The sequence below is a fragment of the Artemia franciscana genome, unplaced genomic scaffold (assembly GCF_032884065.1).
Source record: "Artemia franciscana unplaced genomic scaffold, ASM3288406v1 Scaffold_1687, whole genome shotgun sequence".
In the NCBI taxonomy this organism is placed as follows: Eukaryota; Metazoa; Arthropoda; class Branchiopoda; order Anostraca; family Artemiidae; genus Artemia; species Artemia franciscana.
This window is the reverse complement of record NW_027062919.1, coordinates 16,264-39,656: the sequence shown is the minus strand read 5'-3', so window position 1 is coordinate 39,656 and position 23,393 is coordinate 16,264. Positions and strand designations below refer to the sequence as shown.

General features: G+C 35.7%; 1 protein-coding gene across 2 annotated transcripts in view; it reads left to right on the top strand.

The window, feature by feature from the left end:
• Window positions 1–409: 409 nt before the first annotated feature.
• LOC136042662 (uncharacterized) overlaps window positions 410–23,393 on the top strand; it is a 39,241-nt gene continuing 16,257 nt past the window's right edge. Inside the window, exons 1-2 of one of the 2 annotated variants that reach the window (XR_010621378.1) lie at window positions 410–507; window positions 19,059–20,353. The gene's annotated coding sequence lies outside the window, so the exon portion shown is untranslated. Of the gene's footprint in view, window positions 508–19,058; window positions 20,354–23,393 lie in introns of those variants that run through there. The other variant, XM_065727625.1, reaches the window with a different exon arrangement.

Sequence of the window (23,393 nt, the reverse complement as noted above, 5' to 3'; positions counted from 1 at the left end):
GACTACGCTGAATAAAATGGCTATATAGCCCATATGGGCTATATAATTGTTTTTCTCCAAATTATTGGGAATGAGCAATTGCCCCCCCCCCCCTTTCCCGAAATGGCGCTGCTGTTAATAATGGAGAGGAGGCAAGCAAAAACGGAAAAGATAATGTCCTCGGGCTTGTGTCCCCTCTCAAACCAATGAAAGGGAATTAGATTCAAATCCTAAGCCATTCTCAGTCTAATTTATCACTTCCTCCATCAGATTGCTACCCATGCAGTAATTATGGAATGTGACACAGCATTCTGGGTTTTGTAGATAAGCTTTGTTTATAGTGGAGCAAATATGATTACTATTTCTAAGAAAGCTATCAAGTCCCTAGGGGAGAGGGGGGGATTCAAGTTCAATTTGTGATTGGTTGCAGGTTGTCAGGTTTTCAACGTCTATCACATAGCAATTTTGACAGTCGAATTGTATTCGTTGGACAGTCAAGTGAGCCAAGTTTGAAGCGCTAGGAACGAAGTAAGTGAATTCCGTTTTAATTCGAAATGGCATTGTATTTTGGGTGAAGAAGAGCTTTATAAATAAAACTGAAATTTAAAGCTGCAGCCTAGTTATCTTCATTTTAGAGAGAACGGTCCTTATAAACAAGTATTCAAAATCGAATGATTTTAAATCCAAAAAGTATTTTTAAAGTAAAAGTGTAGGTGAGGAGCTTTGAAAGTCGAATTATATTCGTTAGACTGTCAAGTAAGATAAGTTGGATGTGCTAGGAACGAAATAAATGAATTGCGTTTTAATTTGAAACGGCTTTATATTTTTGGTGAAAAACAACTTTATAAGTAAAACTGAAATTATAGAGCTGGTGTTTAGTTATCTTCATTTTAGAAGGAACGGTCATTATAAACAAGTATTCAAAATCGAATGATTTTAAATCCAAAGTGTTTTAAATAAGTGTAGGTGAGGGGCTTTTCACTATCTTCAAAAATGCTTCAGCTTAGTCGTGGAAAATTTCAAGAATGAACCCATGGGTTTGAAACAAGTCTATGAACTTGAACTATAGTTTAAACAATATCGAAATCTTGTACGAGTTCCTAGGTTATATATAAAAGAGTTGATTTTCCTAGTTTGATGTACTTTGTAGGTGTAATTGGTTGTTTCGCTAAACATCCAAATTAGGGCCTATTGAGAAGAAAACATGTTTAGAAAACGATTCTTACTTAACAATATAAAAAATAATTATAGTTCATACATTTTGACTGTAGCTTCACGATACATCACCACCAATCCCTCCCTCCTCCAATATAGCCTATATAATAATGTTCTGTAAAATTCTAGTTAATTGACTTCTTGCTATCTTGGAAAGGGGGAAAATGAAACTTTCAGGGATGGGTCTACAGGCTGAAGTATATCCCGGGAAGGTATTTTAAAGTACCTACCTCCACTCTTTCTCCCTCTAGAGGGTCCTGACCTTTGATGACCTTTGAAAATATGTGTGTTATAAAAGTGAAATCTTGCAAAATAAATCTTCTGCTTAATTGAAGTACAACAAAATTGTTTTCAGCTTCATAACTTTGCTCAATTCCATTTTATAAGGCTTTAACGATGTGCAGATACATTTCCTAAATTAAAAAAAAAACATTAATATGGCTCAAAATTCTACTAAAATAACAGGAATTGCATTTTCAGAACTAAAAGCAGAGAAAAAGCAACTAATAACTGAAAATTAAGGTAAAATTTTGTTTTGTCAAAATTTCAATAGGTATAGACCTGTCATGTAGGCAAATTTGAGGACCCTCTAGAGGGAGAAGGAGTAGAGGCGGGTACTTTAAAATACCTTCCCGGGATATACTTTAGCCTGTAGATCCATCCCTGAAAGTTTCATTTTCCTAACCTAAACTCTTTCTGAGATAGCTAGAAGTCAATTAACTAGAACTTTTCAAAAATAGCCTAAATTATAGCCTATATAATAATGTTCAAAAATAGTCAAAATTATAAATGGTAAAATTCAAGTTGATTGACTTCTTTCTATCTTGGAAAGTTGTTGGGTTAGGGAATTGAAACTTTCAGGGGTAGGTCTACAGAAAAAAGTACAGTAAACTTCTAGTTTAGTGACTTCTTGCTATCTCGGAATAGGGTTAGGTTAGGAAAATGAAACTTTCGGGGATGGGTCTACAGGCTAAAGTATATCCTGGGAAGGTATTTTAAAGTACCCACCTCCACTCCTTCTGCCTCTAGAGGGCCGTGAAATTCGCCTACATGACAGGTTTTTGCCTACATATTGAAATTTTGACAAACAACATTTTACCTCAATTTTACGTTACTAGTTGCTTTTTCTCTGCTTTTAGTTCTGAAAAAGATATTCCTATTATTTGAGTAGAATTTTGGGTAAAAATTCCAGCCTGTAGATCCATCCCTGAAAGTTTCATTTTCCTAACCTAAACTCTTTCTGAGATAGCAAGAAGTCAATTAACTAGAACTTTTCAAAAATAGCCTAAATTATAGCCTATATAATAATGTTCAAAAATAGTCTAAATTATAAATGGTAAAATTCTAGTTGATTGACTTCTTTCTATCTTGGAAAGTTGTTGGGTTAGGGAATTGAAACTTTCAGGGGTAGGTCTACAGAAAAAAGTACAGTAAAATTCTAGTTTAGTGACTTCTTGCTATCTCGGAATAGGGTTAGGTTAGGAAAATGAAACTTTCGGGGATGGGTCTACAGGCTAAAGTATATCCTGGGAAGGTATTTTAAAGTACCCACCTCCACTCCTTCTGCCTCTAGAGGGCCGTGAAATTCGCCTACATGACAGGTTTTTGCCTACATATTGAAATTTTGACAAACAACATTTTACCTCAATTTTACGTTACTAGTTGCTTTTTCTCTGCTTTTAGTTCTGAAAAAGACATTCCTATTATTTGAGTAGAATTTTGGGTAAAATTCCAGTTAATTGACTTCTTGCTATCTTGGAAAGGGTTTAGGTTAGGAAAATGAAACTTTCAGGGATGGGTCTGCAGGCTATAGTATGTCCCAGGAAGGTATTTTAAAGTACCCACCTCCACTCCTCCCTCCAGAGGGCCCTGAAATGTGCCTACATGACAGGTCTATTGAGATTTTGACAAAACAACATTTTACCTTAATTTTCAGCTATTAGTTGCTTTTTCTCTGCTTTTAGTTCTGAAAATGTAATTCCTGCTTTTTTAAGCAGAATTTTGAGCTATATCAATGGGTTTTTTTTCAAAATTTAGGAAATGTATTTACATATCTTTAAAACCTTATAAAATGGGATTGAGCAAAGTTATGAAGCTGTTTTCAGCTTCATAACTTTGCTCAATCCAATTTTGTTGTACTTCAATTAAGCAAAAGATGTATTTTGCAAGGTTTCACTTTCATGACACATATTTTTAAAGGTCATCAAAGGTCAGGGCCCTCTAGAGGGAGAAGGAGTGGAGGTAGGTACTTCAAAATACCTTCCCGGGACATACTTTAGCCTGAAGACCCATCCCTGAAAGTTTCATTTTCCTAACCTAAACTCTTTCTGAGAGCAAGAAGTCAATTAACTAGAAATTTACCGAATTTTGAGCCATATCGATGTTTTTTTTCGAAATTTAGGAAATTTTTTGCATATCTTTAAAACCTTACAAAATGGGATCGAGCAAAGTTACGAAGCTGAAAACAATTTTGTTGTACTTCAATTAAGCAGAAGATCTATTTTGCAAGGTTTCACTTTCATAACACACATATTTTTAAAGGTCATCAAAGCTCAGGGCCGAAGGACTCCAGGAGTGGAGGTATTTACTTCAAAATACCTTCCTGGGACATACTTTAGCCTGTAGACCCATCCCTGAAAGATTCATTTTCCTAACCTAAACCCTCTCCGAGATAGCAAGAAGTCAATTAACTAGAATTTTACCAAATATATAGCGTATATTTAAGATAATACAGTGAATTTAATTTCCGGAATGAAAAAGGGTATAGATATAGATGTATGATATGGTGCCAACCTCAAATTCTTAATCTAAGGAGAACCTATTTCTCTGACGCTCAATCCTAATAAAATATGACAGAATATGATGAAAATATAACACTTCAAAAAAAATTTGGGCTATATATCTGAACATTAGAGGGAGGTGATGGTAAAGTAGGCCTGCATTCAGTTATTATTAGTTACAATTATTCTGCATATTATCAAGTAAGAATTGTTTTCTAATTTCACACTGTCAAAAGTACTCTACCCCCCCCCCCCTAATGTGCAAATTAAATAAAAAAACAGGTTTTTTAACTGAAAGTAAGGAGCGACATTAAAACTGAAAAAGAACAGAAATTACTTCGTATATGAAAGGGGCTGTTCCCTCCTCAACACCCCGCTCTTTACGCTAAAGTTTGACTCTTTCTCTTCAACTCTACTTTTTCAAACAGTAAAAAAATTTAGCATAAAGAGCGGGGCGTTGAGGAAGAAAAACCCCTTTCATATACGGAGTAATTTCTGTTCCTTTTCAGTTTTAATGTCGCTCCTTACTGTCAGTTAAAAAAACCTGTTTTTTCTTATTTAATTTCCGAACGTTTTTGAATTAATGCATGTTTTGATATTGGCTCTCTGCACATAAATAATTAAAACTAAATTTGCATATTAATTTTTTTCTGCTAAACGGTTTTCTCATAGTTTTAATCGAAAGATTTTGAGAAAAAAGGAGCGGGGGAGGAGGCATAGTTGCCCTCTAAATTTTTGATTACTTTAAAAGACAACTAGAACTTTTAATTTTTTACGGAAGTTTTCATTAGTAAAAAATATACGTAACTTACGAATTAACTTACGTAACGAACTTCTATATTCGTATGTTTTTATTATGTATATGAGGGGGTTCACTCCCTCGTCAATACCTCGCTCTTTACACTAATACTTGAATTTTATACCAATTCCTTAAGAATGACCCCTGAATCATAAAGGCCGTAGAATAAATAGTTGAAATTACTAAAAATACTTCAGCGTAAAGAGCGAGGTATTACGAGGAGATGAGCCCCTCATATGCGTAATAATTTCTGTTCGTTTTGAGTTTTAACGTTGCTCCTTACTTTCAGTTGAAAAAACTTTTCATATTTATTTTTTCATTATTTTTTAAATAATGCTAGAAATTCCTATGCCCCCTTCATTAAAATTCTCTTCCCCCATGACAAATTCCTCCTTGGAAAGATCCATTAGTATATGTAAAGAACAGTCAGTTTGTAACTTGCAGCCCCTCCCACGGGGACTGTGGGGGAGTAAGTCGTCCCCAAAGACATAGTTATTAGGTTTTTCGACTATGGTGAATAAAATGACTATCTCAAAATTTTGATCCGGTGACTTTGGGGAAAAAATGAGCGTGGAAGGGGGCCTAGATGCCCTCCAATTTTTTGGTCACTTAAAAGGGCACTAGAACTTTTAATTTCCGTTAGCATGAGCCCTCTTGCGGCTTTCTAGGACCACTGAGTCGATACTATCACCCCTGGGAAAAAAAACAACAAAAAAACAAATAAACACACATCTGTCTTCTGGCCAGAAATGTGAAATTCCACATTTTTGTAGATAGGAGCTTGAAACTTCTACAATTGGATTTTTTGATACGCTGAATCTGATGGTGTGATTTTCGTTAAGATTGTATTACTTTTAGGGGGTGTTTTCCCCTATTTTCTAAAATAAGGCAAATTTTCTCAGGCTCGTAACTTTTGATGCGTATGACTAAAATTTATGAAACCTATATATTTAAACTCAGCATTAAAATGCTATTCTTTTGATGTAACTATTGGTATCAAAATTCCGTTTTTTAGAGTTTCGGTTACTATTGAGCCGGGTCGCTCCTTACTACAGTTCGTTACCACGAACTGTTTGATAAATAGCCCAAATTCTATATGCTATTTCTCATCTAATCTGTTACTTCTCTTTGTCTTGTCTTCACGCTATGCTGAAGGAAACTAAAGAAAGAAACTGGTTCTACAAAGCATGAATGAATGAAAAACTTGAGTGGTCGGCGCTATATCATGGTTGTAGCAGTAGCTACAACATAGTAAAGAGCGAACCACAGCCCATATTATCCAAAAGTTGAAAAACATGTTTTGAAGAAAAAGCCCTAGCGAAAAAAGATAGCCACCTGAAACTGAATCAGGAATGGTAGTTATTGTTGCGGTTAATTTTAAAAGTAAAATTTATTGCGAAAAGAAATTTATGGGATTTCGAAAAACAGCCTGAAACTCCATAAAAATGGCGTCAAAATAAAAATGGCGTACATTATTGAAGTCAACATGGCCAAAATATTTAGTAGAACAATTACATTCCTCCACTTTTTTCTTTTCTTTTCACCGGGGCTAGTGAATGACCAGAACATCATAGAGACGCTTAATGGCTCATTTGAACGAAAATTAAATTTGCTAGTACCTTTTTGAAGCGACCAAAAAGATTGGAGGCCAATCAGCCCCCTCCCTCCTTAATACACCCTCCCCCTAAGTTATCCAATCAAAATTTTGAGATAGGCATTTTGTTTAAAATAGTTCAAAGGTCCAATATTTATGGGTTTTGGTGATATGATCTTCCATAGTCCCTGGGGAAAGGGCTGCACGCTGTATCGGTATAGGATGTATCGATATCACGTGCACCGGTATGGGCGTATTGCTACTGGACTTTGTGGTATCGCAGGTATCTTAGATGGATTTTTAATAGCTCATATAAAAGATTTTGCTCATATCTACGTCTTTCCTATAAATTCCACCATCAGCAAGTTCCAATTGACACTAAAAATTGCACTTTTCGTGCCATGTCTCAACCGGAAAAGCTGGAACAAGTGACCTACCAGAATTTTTTAGAGTGACAATTAATGACTCATTTGAAAACTATTGCTCATATGTATGTGATTTTTATCAGTTCTACCATCCTTAAGTGTGATTTAGCAATAAAAACAAGACTTTTGGTGTCACTTAAATAGAAAAAAACTTGTAAGTAAAAAACGATAACATCATTGTAATAATGTTGGTGCAAAATCTTAACTGGAGATTTCCAAGAACAAACCCGTATGTTTATTATATAATTAAGGTTCTATAAATACGAATATACTAAATTAGATTATTGGAGGCGTGTTTCTGTTAATAGAGCGTTGGAATTCAAGTTAGTGTCTTTCATTCAATTCCTGCCTGGTTATTTTTTTTTGAGTCCCAGTTTTGTTCATTTTATATGGCTATTTTTCAGATAATTCACTATTTTTGTAAATTTCATGCACTCACTTTTTAAGCATTTCCCGGAAGGTATTTTGTCAAGCGTTTTGATTCAAACGGGAATAGATGTTATCCAGCTCTTGGTTTGCACCGACATTCTTGGTACATCACTAAATCCATACCCAAATAAGTGGCGTAAATTTGTACAAATATTTTGGAGGGAGGGGGTATAATCTGGGGTCAATTTTCTCAAATCAAGTGAAAATGACAGAGAAAACTGGAAAACAAGCCTTATAGTAATAAAAAAGGTAAAAATGTAAACAACCCCAACCCCATCCCCTTACTGCTTAGTAGTTGGAGAAGTGTAGGCTTGTGGTTCTGGAACCACTCAAAGTTTTATATTAAAAGAAGGATTACTTAATGTTATGCTTGTTCAAATTATTTACTTGACATTTCCACCGGAATATTCTCTCCATATACACGTAAGATTGTGCATCCAGAGGAAGACAAATGAAAGCAGTTCTGTAGGAGATTTCCGGTAATCCTTCCCAAAATTTTTGAAAAGAAAACAAACTTAGTTTATAATATCATTTATCGTACCTACACAAGAAGTAAGTTTTTTGAAATTTCGATTTATATCTAAGTAATGAGTGGCTTTCAAACAGTTCGTGGTAACGAACTGTAGTAAGGAGCGACCCGGCTCAATAGTAAACGAAACTCTAAAAAACGAAATTTTGATGCTAAAAGATACATCAAAAGAATCGAATTTTTATGCTGATTTCAAATATATAACTTTCATCAAATTCAGTGTTTGTCATCAAAAGTTAAGAGCCTGAGAAAATTTGCCTTATTTTGGAAAATAGGAGGAAACACCCCCTAAAAGTCATAGAATCTTAATGAAAATCACACCATCGTATTCGGCGTATCAGAGAACTCTATAACAAAAATTTCAAGCTCCTATCTACAAAAATGTGTAACTTTGTATTTTTTGCCAGAAGACAAATCACGGGTGCGTGTTTATTTGTTTGTTTGTTTTTTGTTTGTTTTTTTCCCAGGGGTCATCGTATCAACCAAGTGGTCCTAAAATGTCACAAGAGGGCTCATTCTAACGAAAATGAAAAGTTCTAGTGCCCTTTCTAAGTGACCAAAAAAATTGGAGGGCACCTAGGCCCCCTCCCACGCTCATTTTTTTCCCAAAGTAAACGGATCAAAATTTTGAGAGCCATTTTATTCCGCATATTCGAAAACCATAAAAACTATGTCTTTGGGAATGACTTACTCCCCCATAATCCCTGGGGGAGGGGCTGCAAGTTACAAACTTTGACCAGGGTTTACATATAGTAATGGTCATTGGGAAGTGTTTATACGTTTTCAGGGGGATTTTATTTGTTTCGGGGTGCGGCTGAGGGGAGGGGGCTATGTGGAAGGATCTTTCCTTGGAGAAATATGTCACGGGGGAAGAAAAATTCAATGAAAAGGGCGCAGGATTTTCTAGCATTACTATAAAAAAAAACAATGAAAAAATAAACATGAAAACGCTTTTTCAATTGAAAGTAAGGAGTATCATTGAAACTTAAAACGAAAAGAGATTATTACGCATATGAGGGGTTCTAAAAGTACTTTAGCATAAGGACCGAGGTATTTAGGAGGAGATAAATACCTCGCTCTTTATGCTAAAGTATTTTTAGCCATTTCAACTATTTATTCTATGGCCTTTCTGATTCAGGGGTCATTCTTAAAGAATTGGGACAAAACTTACGATTGAATGTAAAGAGCGAGGTATTAATGAGGGTACAAACTCCCTCGTATACATAATAAAAATATAAGAATATAAAAGTTTGTTACGTAAGTTAATTCTTAAGTTACGCATATTTTTTACTAATAAAAACGTTCATTAAAAATTAAAAGTTCTAGTTGCCTTTTTAAGTAACCGAAAAATTGGAGGGCAACTAGGCCTCCTTCCCCACCCCTTATTTCTCAAAATCGTCTGATTAAAACTAAGAGAAGCCATCTAGCCAAAAAAAGAATTAAAATATAAATTTCATTTTAATAATTTATGTGCCGGGAGCCAAAATCAAACATGCATTAATTCAAAAACGTTCAGAAATTAAATCAGTTAAAAAAACTAGTTTTTTTAACTGAAAGTAAGGAGCGACATTAAAACTTAAAACGAACAGAAATTACTCCGAATATGAAATGGGTTTTCCCCTCCGCAATCCCTCGCTCTTTACGCTAAAGTTTTATCCTTTGCCACAATTCTTCTTTTTAAAACAATTAAAAGCTTTAGCGTAAAGAGCGAGGGATCGCAGAGGGGACAACCTATTTCATATACAGAGTAATTTCTGTTCGTTTTAAGTTTTAATGTCGCTCCTTACTTTCAGTTAAAAAAACTAGTTTTTGTTTTATTTAATTCTATATAGGGACAGGCCAAATAACTCCCTAAGCCTAAAGGCACATTTCTGTTGTCAGAAAGAATTTCTACAAGCAGGTCGATGTCCAAACCTCTCTGCTTAAGTAACCTTTTGTGTCGAAGCTACTCGCCTGGAGGTACTTCCTTAAGTCCTACTAAATTAATTTTTTTTAACAAAGAATTAATGATCTATGCATTTTTTATGGCACTTAGTATTAACCAGGTGACATATAGAAATCGCAAATTCTGTCGGTCTGTCGGTCCTGGTTTTGCTACTTTAGGCACTTCCAGGTAAGCTAGGACGATGAAATTTGGCAGGCGTATCAGAGACCGGACCAAATTAAATTAGAAATAGTCATTTTCTCGATTTGACCATCTGGGGGGAGAGTGGGGGGCCCGTTAATTCGGAAAAAATAGAAAAATTGAAGTATTTTTAACTTACGAACGGTTGATAAGATCTTAATGAAATTTGATGTTTGGAAGGATATCGTGTCTCAGAGCTGTTATTTGAAATCCCGACCGGATCTGGTGATATTGGGGGGGGAGTTGGTCTTGGAAAACACTTAGAGTGGAGGGATAGGGATGAAACTTGGTGGGAAAATAAGCAAAAGTCCTAGATACATGACTGACATAACCGGAACGGATTCGGTCTCTTTGGAGTAGTTGGGGGGGGGGGGGGGGTAATTCTGAAAAATTAGAAAAAATGAGGCATTTTTAACTTACGAATGGGTATTCGGATCTCTATGAAATTTGATATTTAGAAGGATATCGGGTCTCAAAGCTCTTATTTTAAGTTCCGACCGGATCTGGTGACATTGGGGGGAGTTTGGGGTGGGGGAACCTAAAATGATGGAAAACGCTTAGATTGGAGAGATCGGGATGAAACTTGGTGGGGAAAATAAGCAGAAGTCTTAGATACGTGATATACGTAATTGGAACGGATTTACTCTATTGGGGGGGGGGGGTTAAGTCTGAAACTTTTGCAAAAATGACGTATTTTGAACTTACGCAGGAGTGATCGGATCTTAATGAAATTTCATATTTAGAAGGACCTCGTAACTCAGATCTCTTATTTTAAATCTCAACCGAATCCAGCGTAATCGGGGGGGGGACAATTGGGGGGTACCGGGATTCTTTGAAAATACTCAAAGCGGTGAGATCAGGATGAAACTGGATGGGAAGAATAAAAACCTGTCTAAGATACGTGACTGACATAACCGGACCGGATCTGCTCTCATTGGTGGAGTTGGGGGGGCGGGTATTTTTGAAAATTGAGGTATTTGTAACGTACGAAAGGGTGACCAGATCTTAATGAAATTTGATATTTAGAAGTCTCTTGTGCTTTAAAGCTCTAATTTTAAATTCTGACCAGATTCTGTGACGTTGGGGGGATTGGAGGGGGAAACCGGAATTCTTGGAAAACGTGAAAATTGGGGTATTTTTATCTTACGAATAGGTGATCGGATTTTAATGAAATTTTATATTTAGAAGGAACTCATGTCTCAGAGCTCTTATTTCAAATCTCGACCAGATCTTTTGACCTTGGGGGGAGTTGGAGGGGGAAATCTTGGAAAACACTTTGAGTGGAGGAATCGGGATGAAGCTTGGTGGATAGAATATGCAAATGTCCTTGATACGTGATTGACGGAACCGTACTGGATTCGCTCTCTTTGGGGGAGTTGGGGGGAGGGGTTCAGTGATTTGGCGAGTTTGGTGCTTCTGGACGTGCTAGGACGATGAAAATTAGTAGGCGTGTCAGGGAGCTCCACAAATTGACTTGATAAAGTCGTTTTCCCAGATTCAACCATCTGGGTGGCTAAAGGGAGAGGAAAAATTTGAAAAATTTAGGTATTTATAACATACGAGTGGGTGATCGGATCTTAATGGATTTTGATATTTAGAAGGACATCGTGACTCAAGAGCTCTTACTTTAAATCCTGACCGGCATTAAGCCTCTTATTTTCCTTTTAAATCAATCTATTGATTCATAGAATTTTGTTAGAGCTCATACCATATGATCTCTTGGCTCTTAGCTCTTCATGCCTCGTCACAAGTGCCATATGAGCTCTTATCTCTTGTTTTTAAATTACAAAAAGAAACGACTGTTTTGATTTATCTTTCCACTCTAAATTTATTTTTTCAATTCTTGTACTGCTTCTTCATTCCGCTTCTTAATAAGGGTTGAGGTGTCTTTTATCTCCCCAAGGTTGAAGGTGATTCGGTAGAATTATCTTAAATAAATTATATGAAATAAGTTCAACTGAAACTATGCAGCAACATTAAAACTTAAAACGAATAGAAATTAGTCCGTAAAGATTAAAAAGACCATGACAGTGTTGTTTCTAAATTAAATTTAATCAAAAGTGAGCAAAGATTAATTTACAAAAGCAGTTTTTCCAAGGGAAGTAAAGAGCAAAGTTGAAACTTAAAACAAACAAAAATTAATTACTTCTCATCCTATCTAACATATTTAAATAAAACTAGTGCAAATAGTTCAACTGGTGGTATTTCCCTATGTTTGTAGGATTACGAAAAACTAGCGATTTACTGAAAACACAAAGCAATATGGGAATTTTGTTGCTGTAAATTAAGCCATTTAAAAACAATTTTAACACTATAAAGTGTTTTGGCACTTGGTATTTACCAAGTGACATATAGCGATCGCAAATTCTGTCGGTCTGTCTGTCCCGGTTTTGCTAGTTTAGGCACTTCCAGATAAGCTAGGACGATGAAATTTGGCAGGCGTATCAAGGACCAGCCAAGATTAAATTAGAAATAGTAATTCCCCCGATTTGACCATCTGAGGGGTGGGGGTTTGGGGGGACGGTTAATTCGGAAAAATTAGAAAATATAAGGGATTTTTAACTTACGAACGGGTAATCGGGTCTTAATGAAATTTTATATTTAGAAGGATTTTGTGTCTCAGAGCTCTTATTTTAAATCCCGACTAGATCCGATGACATTTGGGGGAGTTGTAGTGGGAAACCTAAAATCCTAGAAAACGCTTAGATTGGAGAGATCGGGATGAAACTTGGTGGGAAAAATAAGTACAAGTCCTGGATACGTGATTGACATAACCAGAGCGGATCCGCTCTCTTTAGATGAGTAGAGGGGGAGGGTTAATTCTGAAAATCAGAAAAATGAGGTATTTTTAACTTACGAAAGAGTCTTTCATTAAGATCGGATCTTAATGAAATTTCATATTTAGAAGGACCTTGTAACTCTGATGTCCTATTTAAAACCCTGACCGGATCCAGTGTCATTAGGAGGCGTTGGGGGGGGGGAGACTGGAAATCTTGGAAAACGCTTAGAGTGGAGATATCAGGATGAAACTTTGGGAAGAATAAGCACAAGTTCAAGATACGTGACTGAGATAACCGGACCGGATCTGCTCTATTTGGGGGAGTTGGGAGGGGGGTTTGTGGTATTTGTTACTTTCGAAAGGGTGATCAGATCATAATGAAATTTGATATTTAGAAGGATCTTGTGCTTTAGAGGAGCTCTTATTATAAATCCCGACCAGGTCCAGTGACATTGGAAGGAGTTGGAGGGGGAAACTGGAAATCTTGGAAAACGTGAAAATTGAGGTATCTTTATCTTAGGAACGGGTGACCGGATATTAATGAAATTTGATATTTACAAGGAACTCATGTCTCAGAGCTCTTATTTCAAATTCTGACCAGATCATGTGACATTTGGGGGAGTTGGAGGGGAAAAACGTATATCTTGGAAAACGCTTAGAGTGGAGAGATCGGGATGAAACTTGGTGGGTACAATAAGCAAATGTCGTAGATACGTGATTGGCGTAACCGGAATGAATCCACTCTTTTTGGGAGAGTTAGGTGTGGGGTTCAGTGCTTTGGCGAGTTCGGTGTTTCTGGACGTGCTAGGACGATGAAAATTGGTAGGCGTATCAGGGACCTGCACAAATTGACTTGATAAAATCGTTTCCCCCGATTCGACCATCTGGGAGCTGAAGGGAGATGTCCTGAACTCTGATGTCCTATTTTAAACCCTGACCGGATCCAGTGTCATTGGGAGGAGTTGGGGGGGGGAGACTGGAAATCTTGGAAAACGCTTAGAGTGGAGATATCAGGATGAAACTTTGTGGGAAGAATAAGCACAAGTTCAAGATACGTGACTGAGATAACCGGACCGGATCTGCTCTATTTGGGGGAGTTGGGAGGGGGGGTTGTGGTATTTGTTACTTTCGAAAGGGTGATCAGATCATAATGAAATTTGATATTTAGAAGAATCTTGTGCTTTAGAGGAGCTCTTATTATAAATCCCGACCAGGTCCAGTGACATTGGGGGGAGTTGGAGGGGGAAACCGGAAATCTTGGAAAACGTGAAAATTGAGGTATCTTTATCTTAGGAACGGGTGACCGGATATTAATAAAATTTGATATTTACAAGGAACTCATGTCTCAGAGCTCTTATTTCAAATTCTGACCAGATCATGTGACATTTGGGGGAGTTGGAGGGGAAAAACGTATATCTTGGAAAACTCTTAGAGTGGAGAGATCGGGATGAAACTTGGTGGGTACAATAAGCAAATGTCGTAGATACGTGATTGGTGTAACCGGAATGAATCCACTCTTTTTGGGAGAGTTAGGTGTGGGGTTCAGTGCTTTGGCGAGTTCGGTGTTTCTGGACGTGCTAGGACGATGAAAATTGGTAGGCGTATCAGGGACCTGCACAAATTGACTTGATAAAATCGTTTCCCCCGATTCGACCATCTGGGAGCTGAGGGGAGAGGAAAAATTAGAAAAAATGAGGTATTTTTAACTTACGAGTGGGTGATCGTACCTTAATGAATTTTGAGGCTTAGAAGGACCTCGTGTCTTGGAGCTCTTATTTTAAATCCCGACCGGCATTTAGCCTCTGATTTTTAAATCTCTGCATTCTCTGATATGCTGAACCTGAGGGTATGAACTTTATTAAGATCCCACTATTTTTTGGAGTTATTAACCCCATTTTTTGAAAATCACACAAATTCTTCGGCTCGTAGTTTTTATTATTTTAAGTTAAATTTGATGGTGTTTCTATATTAGGAATCAAAACAAAAATACAGTTATTTTGGTTTATTAGTTTTTACCCACTTTTTAAGGGGTTTCGGTTACCATTATTCCAAGTTACTCCTTACTCCTAGTTTGTTACCAGGAACTGTTTGATTAATCTAGAAACATGGATATCAGGTAGTAGAAAAAAAAATATAGCCTATAAAAATTTTGATCGAGTTACTTTTGGAATTTATGAACTTGGGAGGGGGCCTAATTGTCCTCCAAATTTTTGTGTTCAAAAATGTTCTTGGTCAAAATTCAATGGCGTGACTTTCATTAAGATTCTATGACTTTTTAGGGGGGTTTTCCGCATTTTTTCGAAAGTAAGCCAAATATTATCAGGCTGGTAACTTTTTTTTGATAGGTAAGACTAAACTTGGTGAAACTATCTAAACTAAACTTGATAAAACTGAAAAAGAAATGAAGCTATTCCGTATTTGAAAGGGGTTGTCCCCTACTAAACGCCTAGCTCTTTACTATAAAGTTTGACTCTTTCACAACTTTACTTTTAAAAATAATAAAAACTCTAGCGTAAAGAGCGAGGAGCTGAGGAGGGGACAGCTCCTTTCACATACGGAATAATTTAAGTTCCGTTTAAGATTTAATGTCTCCTTTCTTTTAGTATTTTTTTTTTAATTTAATTTCTGAACTTTTTTCAACTAATGCAGGCTCGAATTTAGTCCACCGTACGTCGATACCTTGCTCTTGACGCTAAAGCTGTTAGCATTTAAAAAAAAAAAGCTTTCGATTCCAATTAAACGGCTCCCGTATTTCAGTTTTAGTAAACAGTCAAACTTTAGTGTAAGGAGTAAGGAGGGGGCATCCCTTCATATATTGAATAATTTCTGTTCGTTTTTCAAATAATGCCGGTAGGTCTGGCTCACCCTCTATGAAATTTCCGCTCCCCCTCACGGAAAATTCCTCTGTGGAAATTTAATCCAAGTCTCCCAATTTGATACAGCTGTAACTTATGCAAGTTTCCCATTGAAAACTTAAAAGGCTCGAACAGTTCGTGGTAACGAACTGTTAGTGAGGAGCTTTTTATTGTTCTAATTAAACGAACATAGTGTTTCAGGAGTCGTTCTTAAAGAATTGGGAAAGGATTCAAACTTTAGCGTAAAGAGAGAGGTGTTTCGGAGGAATAACCCCCCTATATACGTAGTAATTTCTGTTCGTCTTACGTTTTCATGCTGCTTCTTACTTTCAGTTTAACAATTCCTGTTTTTTTATTTAATTTTGATCGTTTTTTTTACACTGGCTACTCTTCCATGGAAAATTCTTCCTCCCAAGGATTTATTCTCTAGACCTCTCTCTCTCTCTCTCTCTCTCTCTCTCTCTCTCTCTCTCTCTCTCTCTTTAGACAAGTCAATCCTGGTAAAAATTTACACGGACAATTACCCTTAACATCTCCACGCGTAATATTGAGTCGGTAAGGAGAAAGCAAGACGTAAAAATAATTTCGTATAGTAATTCTGGCAAATTTCCCCTGAAAAATTTACCCCTTGAAAAATTCCCTTCCGATGGAAAATTTTACCCTTGGAAAATTCTACCAGCAGATATTGCCCCCTCCCCCGAAAAATGTATCCATACTTCCCAATTATAAATACTACACTCAAATGATGGGAAAATTTTGTAGCTTAAAGACCCTTCCCAAGGGGCTGTTGGAGAGTCATGATATCCCCAAAGGCATAGTTATTCCACCTTTCTACTATGCTTAACAAAATAGTTATCTCAAAATTTTGATACGACCATTTTGAGAAAAAAGGGGCTTGGGAGGGGGCCTAGCTGCCCTCCAATTTCTTTAGTCACTTAAGAGACACTAGAACTTTTAATTTTCGTTCGAATGAGCCCTCTAACGATATTCTAGGATCACTGGGTTGATACAATCACACTTGGGAAAAACAAACAAAAAAGCGAAAGAAAAAACAATTAAATAAACACGCATCCGCGATCAGTCTTCTGACAAAAAACACAAAATTCCACATTTTTTCAGAAAGACGCTTGAAACTCTACAGAATGGTTCGACGATACCCTGAGTCTGATGGTGTGATTTTCATTAAGGTTCTATGAATTTTAGGGGGTTTTCCCCCTTTTTTCAAAAATTAGGCAAAATTTCTTAGGTTCGTAAACTTTGATGGGTAAGATTAAACTTAATAGAACTTGTATATTTGAAATCAGCATAAAACTCTAATTCTTTTGATATATCTATTAGCATCAAATTTCTGTTTTTTTAAAGTTTAGGTTACTAGTGAGCCGAGTCTATCCTTACTAAGAGTTCGTTACCATGAACTGTGAAAAATCACTATATTTAGGAAAAAATCTTTATTTTTAGAACAAAAATCATTATAAATCAATATGCGGAAGAAAATCACTAGACGACATAATAGATCACTAGAAACAGTGATAAATCGCTAGGGGTGTTAACCCTGTCTGTATGATGTTATGGTAAACCACTAACCCTAAAAAAAAAAAACGACAGATCAGTGCTACCCATACAGTAATTATGAATGAGTATGCCATTAGATATAGTATGAGCCCCCCACACCCCTAGGAGACAGGTTCTTAAGCATAAAATTGCTCATTGTTTATGCATAATATGTGTTATTGGGAAGCTTGCATAGATTTTAGGATGGGAAGACGAGTTTTCTGCGGGCTGTTTCTTCACGGGGGAATTTTCCAGGGGTAGGAAAGTTTCCAGGTGATGAACTTGTCAAAGGAAATTATACACTGGGGGAATTTGCCAGAATTCCTAACCAAATTCTGTTTATATTTCTTGCTTTCTCTTTTCCGTCTCAATTTTACGCATGGAGTTGTTAGGGTAATTGTCCTGGGTAAATTTTGACCGGGATTGAAGTGTCTAGAGGATATATCCGTGGGTAGGGTATATCTCTGTGGAGGTTGGGCCAGATTTCCTTGGATTATTTTAAAAACAATAACAAATTTAAAAAAAAAACAGTTTTTTCAACAGAATGTAAAAAGAAACATTAAATCTTAAAACGAACAGAAATAATTCCGTATATGAAGGGAGTTGCTTCCTCCTCAACACCTCGCTCTTTACGCTATCCTTAAGGACAACTCCTAAAACACAAGGGTCCTTTAATTGGAACAATAAGAAGCTTTTTTCAAAAGTACTAAAAAACTTGAGCGTAACCCCCTCCACATGCTTACTAATTTCTGTTCATTTTAAGTTTTAATGTTGCTCCTTACTTTCAGTTGAAAAAATTTGTTTTTTATTTAACTAAGGAAACAAATAGTTGAAACTAAATATAATACAAATTGTAAATCAACTATCTTCTAAATTCAAGGATGTAAGACGATGGAGGTAAATAGGGCTTCAGCCCGACCGAAAGCCAAACATTATGTACATTTCCAGTATATTTATTTAATAATGTTCCCCTTAATAATCCTTCCAAAATTACATAGTATTTAATATCTTTTTTGTTTTAAGATTCATCTATTTATCATTCTATAGAAATTTATATTTGTTTTAAGGGTAAATGCATTTATGACTAGTTTTTTGCTGTTTTATGTTTCAAGTCGGAGCCTACCTCACTTTTGTAACTAGTTAGTCCACGGCTTGAAGCATAGCTTGTTCCTACACCGACTCAGGAATTAGCTCAGTTTTGCTACGAGTCAGTCCGGAGGTTGTTTTTACATCGAGTCAAGAAAAGATCGTTTTTATACCTAACCAGACCTAAGCTCGTTTTAGCGTTCTAGTGTGGAGTTTAAGCTTAGCTTGCTTTGGATTGAACAAAACTTAGGTTGCTTTTGTTTTGACTAAGTATGAACCCTCGTTTTTGCATTTAGCCTTCAAAATTATGGTGTTTTGGTCTTATTCATCGAAATTATATTGTTTTTGCTCTGAGTCAAGACTCGAGTCGGTTTTTCTTTGTAGAACGTCGGTCTTCAGTCTTGACGAAGATAGGAGTTAACTTGTTTTTACACCCTAGTTAGGACTGGGGTCATTTTTGTGCTTGCCTTGGGTTTAGCTTGCTCATTCCAAAATTATGCATAAGAGATATATAATTTGGGAATTAAAAGTCCTTATCCCTGGGGATGCGTCATCAATATTGTCTGAGATTTGACATTTTTGGACCCTCTATCCATTCTTTACAAAACGACTTTGTGAATATGTTGCCCTAATTATAGCGGGGCTGTTTCGGAAGAAACAGGACGGAGGGGGTCAAATGCACCTAAATAACTTGATTTTTAGAAAGGGCAATTTGCAGATTCGAAGCTACAACTCTGAGTGTGATCAGAGACATCTTATACGTAAAACTAGGGGAGCAAAGAGTATACTTGTCAAAAATCGACAGATTTCAAAGATTTACTGCCTTTTTTTTTTCAAATTTCATGTTCAGTTAGTGCGTTCACCATGTTCACCAATCCTGTAATTCCCATATTTGATTTTATTCTGTTTCAGAGATGAATCAAGTTTCTGGGCTTAAACAAATTCTGACCAATCTGAATATGAAAGAAAGCCCTATGATTACTATTAAATGTGATGGTGGTGACGTTGAAGTCAAGAAATCCCTTTTAACAGCTGTTAGTTATGTCTTCAAGGTCATGCTAGAGGCAGATATGCTTGAAAAACGAACGAATGTTGTTGTAGCCAATGATTTGCACTTTGAAACCATGAAAACTATTATGGATTACTATACAAAAGGAACAGTTTCTGGTTTCGAAACAACGAACAGAGATGCATTTACATGCATTGTGGAAAAGTACAACTTTCTTGGTATTAAAAAGAAAATTGCTAAATATTTGTTCCAAAGTTATTTTATCAAACAAGATTTAAAAATTCTCGAAAGTATTTTTTTCACTTATGGAAAACAATGTGAAAAAAAGTTGGTTATAAAAGAGATGGCTCTTATGATTGCAGAAGGGAAAGAAGCTCCCGAATTTGTTACCAATTTTAATGCTCCAGATTTTGTAGAGTTAGCTAAGTGTTGCTGTGCTGCTTTGAAAAACAGCCAATTTAGTAGACATCAAGGTTTTTTGAAGACACTTTACAGTTGGCTATCCAAAGACTCTGAACAAAGATCAGTTGCGGTATTAGAAATTATAGGAATAATAGATGTACAAACGTTTTCCAGAGAAGATGTTCAAACCATTTTAGAGAATCTTACTATTTCTCCAAAGTTCCAGGGGTTCAAGCTACTGCTTCTAAAATCCTTCAAATGGATTGACAAAATTGCCAACACGGATATAAAATACCATTGCCTTCACTCGAACTTTTATTTGCCAGATAAACAGATTTTCCAATAAGCATTGCTTTTCATAGTATATGGATTAAATTTAGTAAAAGTGATATCGATTTAAATTTGTAGTTTTGTTTAATAGATGTATGTATACTTCTCAAAATTTAATATTAAAAAAATCAAGCTAAATGGTTGTAATGGAAACATCAACACCAGGACGGACTAAGGTTATGGTGCATATCATGGTGCATGTGCTCATTAAGTTGTCGTTCAATTAAGTATGTGTTCAACCAAGTGTTTCTTTCTATCATATAAATAGCAAGTAATAGAAATGAATAAGATCCAAATTTAGAGTTTTTGTAAAAATGTTTATAATTATTATTTTTTGAATTAAGAAAATATTCAATTGTATTAGTGGTGGAAATTTGGATATGATTGTTTTATATATTATTGTACATTTTAAGCTCGATTCTGAATTCTTCTGTATTTGAAAATGATTAAAAATAAACAGTTTTCATTTTCTTTTCAATTATGTGGCGAGAACAAGGGGAAATCAGCCATCTGAAATCTTGAGACTAGACAAGTAAATTTATGGTAAGCAAAAGTCTAAGTACATACTAAACAAAAAAAACAACAAGTTTTTTAACTGAAAGTAAGGAGCGATATTAAAACTTAAAACGAACAGAAATTACTCCGTATATGAAAGGGGCTGTTCCCTCCTCAACGTCCCGCTCTTTACGCTAAAGTTTTACTCTTTCTCTCAACGCTACTTCTTAAAACAGTAAAAACTTTAGCGTAAAGAGGGGGGTGTTGAGGAGGGAACAGCCCCTTTCATATACGGAGTAATTTCTGTTCGTTATAAGTTTTAGTATCGCTCCTTAATTTCAGTTTAAAAAAAACTTTAATTTCTGAACGTTTTTAAATTATAGGCATGTTTTGATTTTGGCTCTCCGCATATGAATAATTAAAACGAAATTTGCATATTAATTTATTTTTATGACTAAATGGCTTTGTCATAGTTTTGATCGGACGATTTTGAGAAAAAAAGGAGCGGGGGAGTAAGCTTAGTTACCCTCCAATTTTTGGGTTATTTAAAAAGGCAACTAGAACCTAATTTTTCACGAACGTTTTTAATAGTAAAAATATACGTAACTTAGAAATTAACTTACGTAACGAACTTCTATATTCGTATGTTTCCAATACGTATATGAGGGGGTTCGCCCCCTTGTCAATACCTTGCTCTTTACACTAAAGCTTAAATTTTGCAAGTATGAAGTATATATATTTGCAAGTATATAAGATTCAAATATGAAAGATCATATGGTATGAGCTCTAGCAAAATTCTAAGAATCAATAGGAAAAATTAGAAAAAATGAGGTATTTTTAACTGACGAGTGGGTGATCGTACCTTAATGAATTTTGAGGCTTAGAAGGACCTCGTGTCTTGGAGCTCTTATTTTAAATCCCGAGCGGCATTTAGCCTCTGATTTTTAAATCTCTGCATTCTCTGATATGCTGAACCTGAGGGTATGAACTTTATTAAGATCCCACTATTTTTTGGAGTTATTAACCCCATTTTTTGAAAATCACACAAATTCTTCGGCTCGTAGTTTTTATTATTTTAAGTTAAATTTGATGGTGTTTCTATATTAGGAATCAAAACAAAAATACAGTTCTTTTGGTTTATTAGTTTTTACCCACTTTTTAAGGGGTTTCGGTTACCATTATTCCAAGTTACTCCTTACTCCTAGTTTGTTACCAGGAACTGTTTGATTAATCTAGAAACATGGATATCAGGTAGTAGAAAAAAAAATATAGCCCCCCTCTAGCCAATGCTCTTTCTAATCATAGTAATCACTGCACCTGCAGTTTGTCAGCCCGTCTAATGCCTTCATATAGCTTTAGCTTATAAATCATTCTAAAGTTTCCTGTTTTTCTTTAAACTAGCATTATTTGGATTATCAACCAACGGTTTTTGAGAAATAAGTCTAAAAATAATATAGAACTTCAAACGAAAAAAATATGGACCTAATAACAAAGATTTTACCTTAGACTATAAAATACACAACACTTCTATGAATCATATTTTCGGGGTCGCTTTATTTTTAATCTTTTATTCACCGACTTAGTATATGCTTAAAATGCCTATCCGACTTCCAATTTCCCCAACTTCCACGCCCAGCATAGGAGACTAAATCTTGCAGTTGAATTACGTGCTATTCGAATAGCCCCGTGCATCGTCTCATTTAGTTGCATGCAGCTTGAAAATGGTATCGCAACAAACCCAAAAAGTACCCCCTCTGAATTGCCATTGTTTAAACTTTATAGAGATTAAATAAAAAAAAAACAATTTTTTTTAAACTGAAAGTAAGGAGTGATATTAAAATGAATAGAAATTATTCCGTATATGAAAGGGGCTGTCTCCTCCTCAGCACCCCACTCTTTACGGTAAGGTTTGACTCTTTCTCACAGCTCTACTTTTTAATCCAATAACAAACTTTAGCATAAGGAGCGTGGCGTTGAGGAGGGGTCAGCCCATTTCGTATATGGAATTATTTCTGTTTGTTTTAAGTTTTAATTTTGCTCCTTACTTTCAGTTAAAAAAAATATTTATATTTTATTTCTGAACTTCTTTGAATTAATGTAGGTTTTGAAGATTCCTCATCGTGCATGAATAATTAAAACTAAATCTGCGTATTAATTTTACTTTTTTAAAACTTATAATAGCCTTATGATAACCTAAGTTTGATTTTTGTTCCAGTTATTTAAGAATGACTCCTGAATCACAAAGGCTGTTTAATTAGAATGATAACCTCTTTTAAAGTTAAGAAAAAACTAGAGTAAGAGCGAGCTATTGAGGAGAGACAACTCCCTCATATACGTAATATTTTCTGTTCGTTGCAAGTTTTAATGTTGCTCCTTACTTTCAGTCGAAAAAACTTATTTCTAATTTAATTTTTGATCTGTTTTTTAAATAATGCTTGGAAATCCGGAGGTTTCTTCATTGATAAATCACTCATGAATAATTCCTCCATGGAAAGATCCTCCTATGTAACTTTCTCCCCCCAACCCACCACACCAGAAAAAATCCCCTCTGAAATCGTCTATATACTTCCCAATAACTAATACGATATGCAAATAATGGACAAAGTTCACAACTTGCAGCCCTTCTCCCGGGGACTGTGGGAGATTAAATCATCCTCAAAGACATAGTTATTGGATTTTTTTTACTATGCTGATCAAAATGGCTATATAAAAATTTTGATCGAGTTACTTTTGGAATTTATGAGCTTGGGAGGGGGCCTAGTTGTCCTCCAAATTTTTGTTTTCAAAAATGTTCTTGGTCAAAATTCAATGGCGTGACTTTCATTACGATTCTATGACTTTTAGGGGGGTTTTCCGCATTTTTTCGAAAGTAAGGCAAATATTCTCAGGCTGGTAACTTTTTTTTGATGGGTAAGACTAAACTTGGTGAAACTATCTAAACTAAACTTGATAAAACTGAAAAAGAAATGAAGCTATTCCGTATTTGAAAGGGGTTGTCCCCTACTAAACGC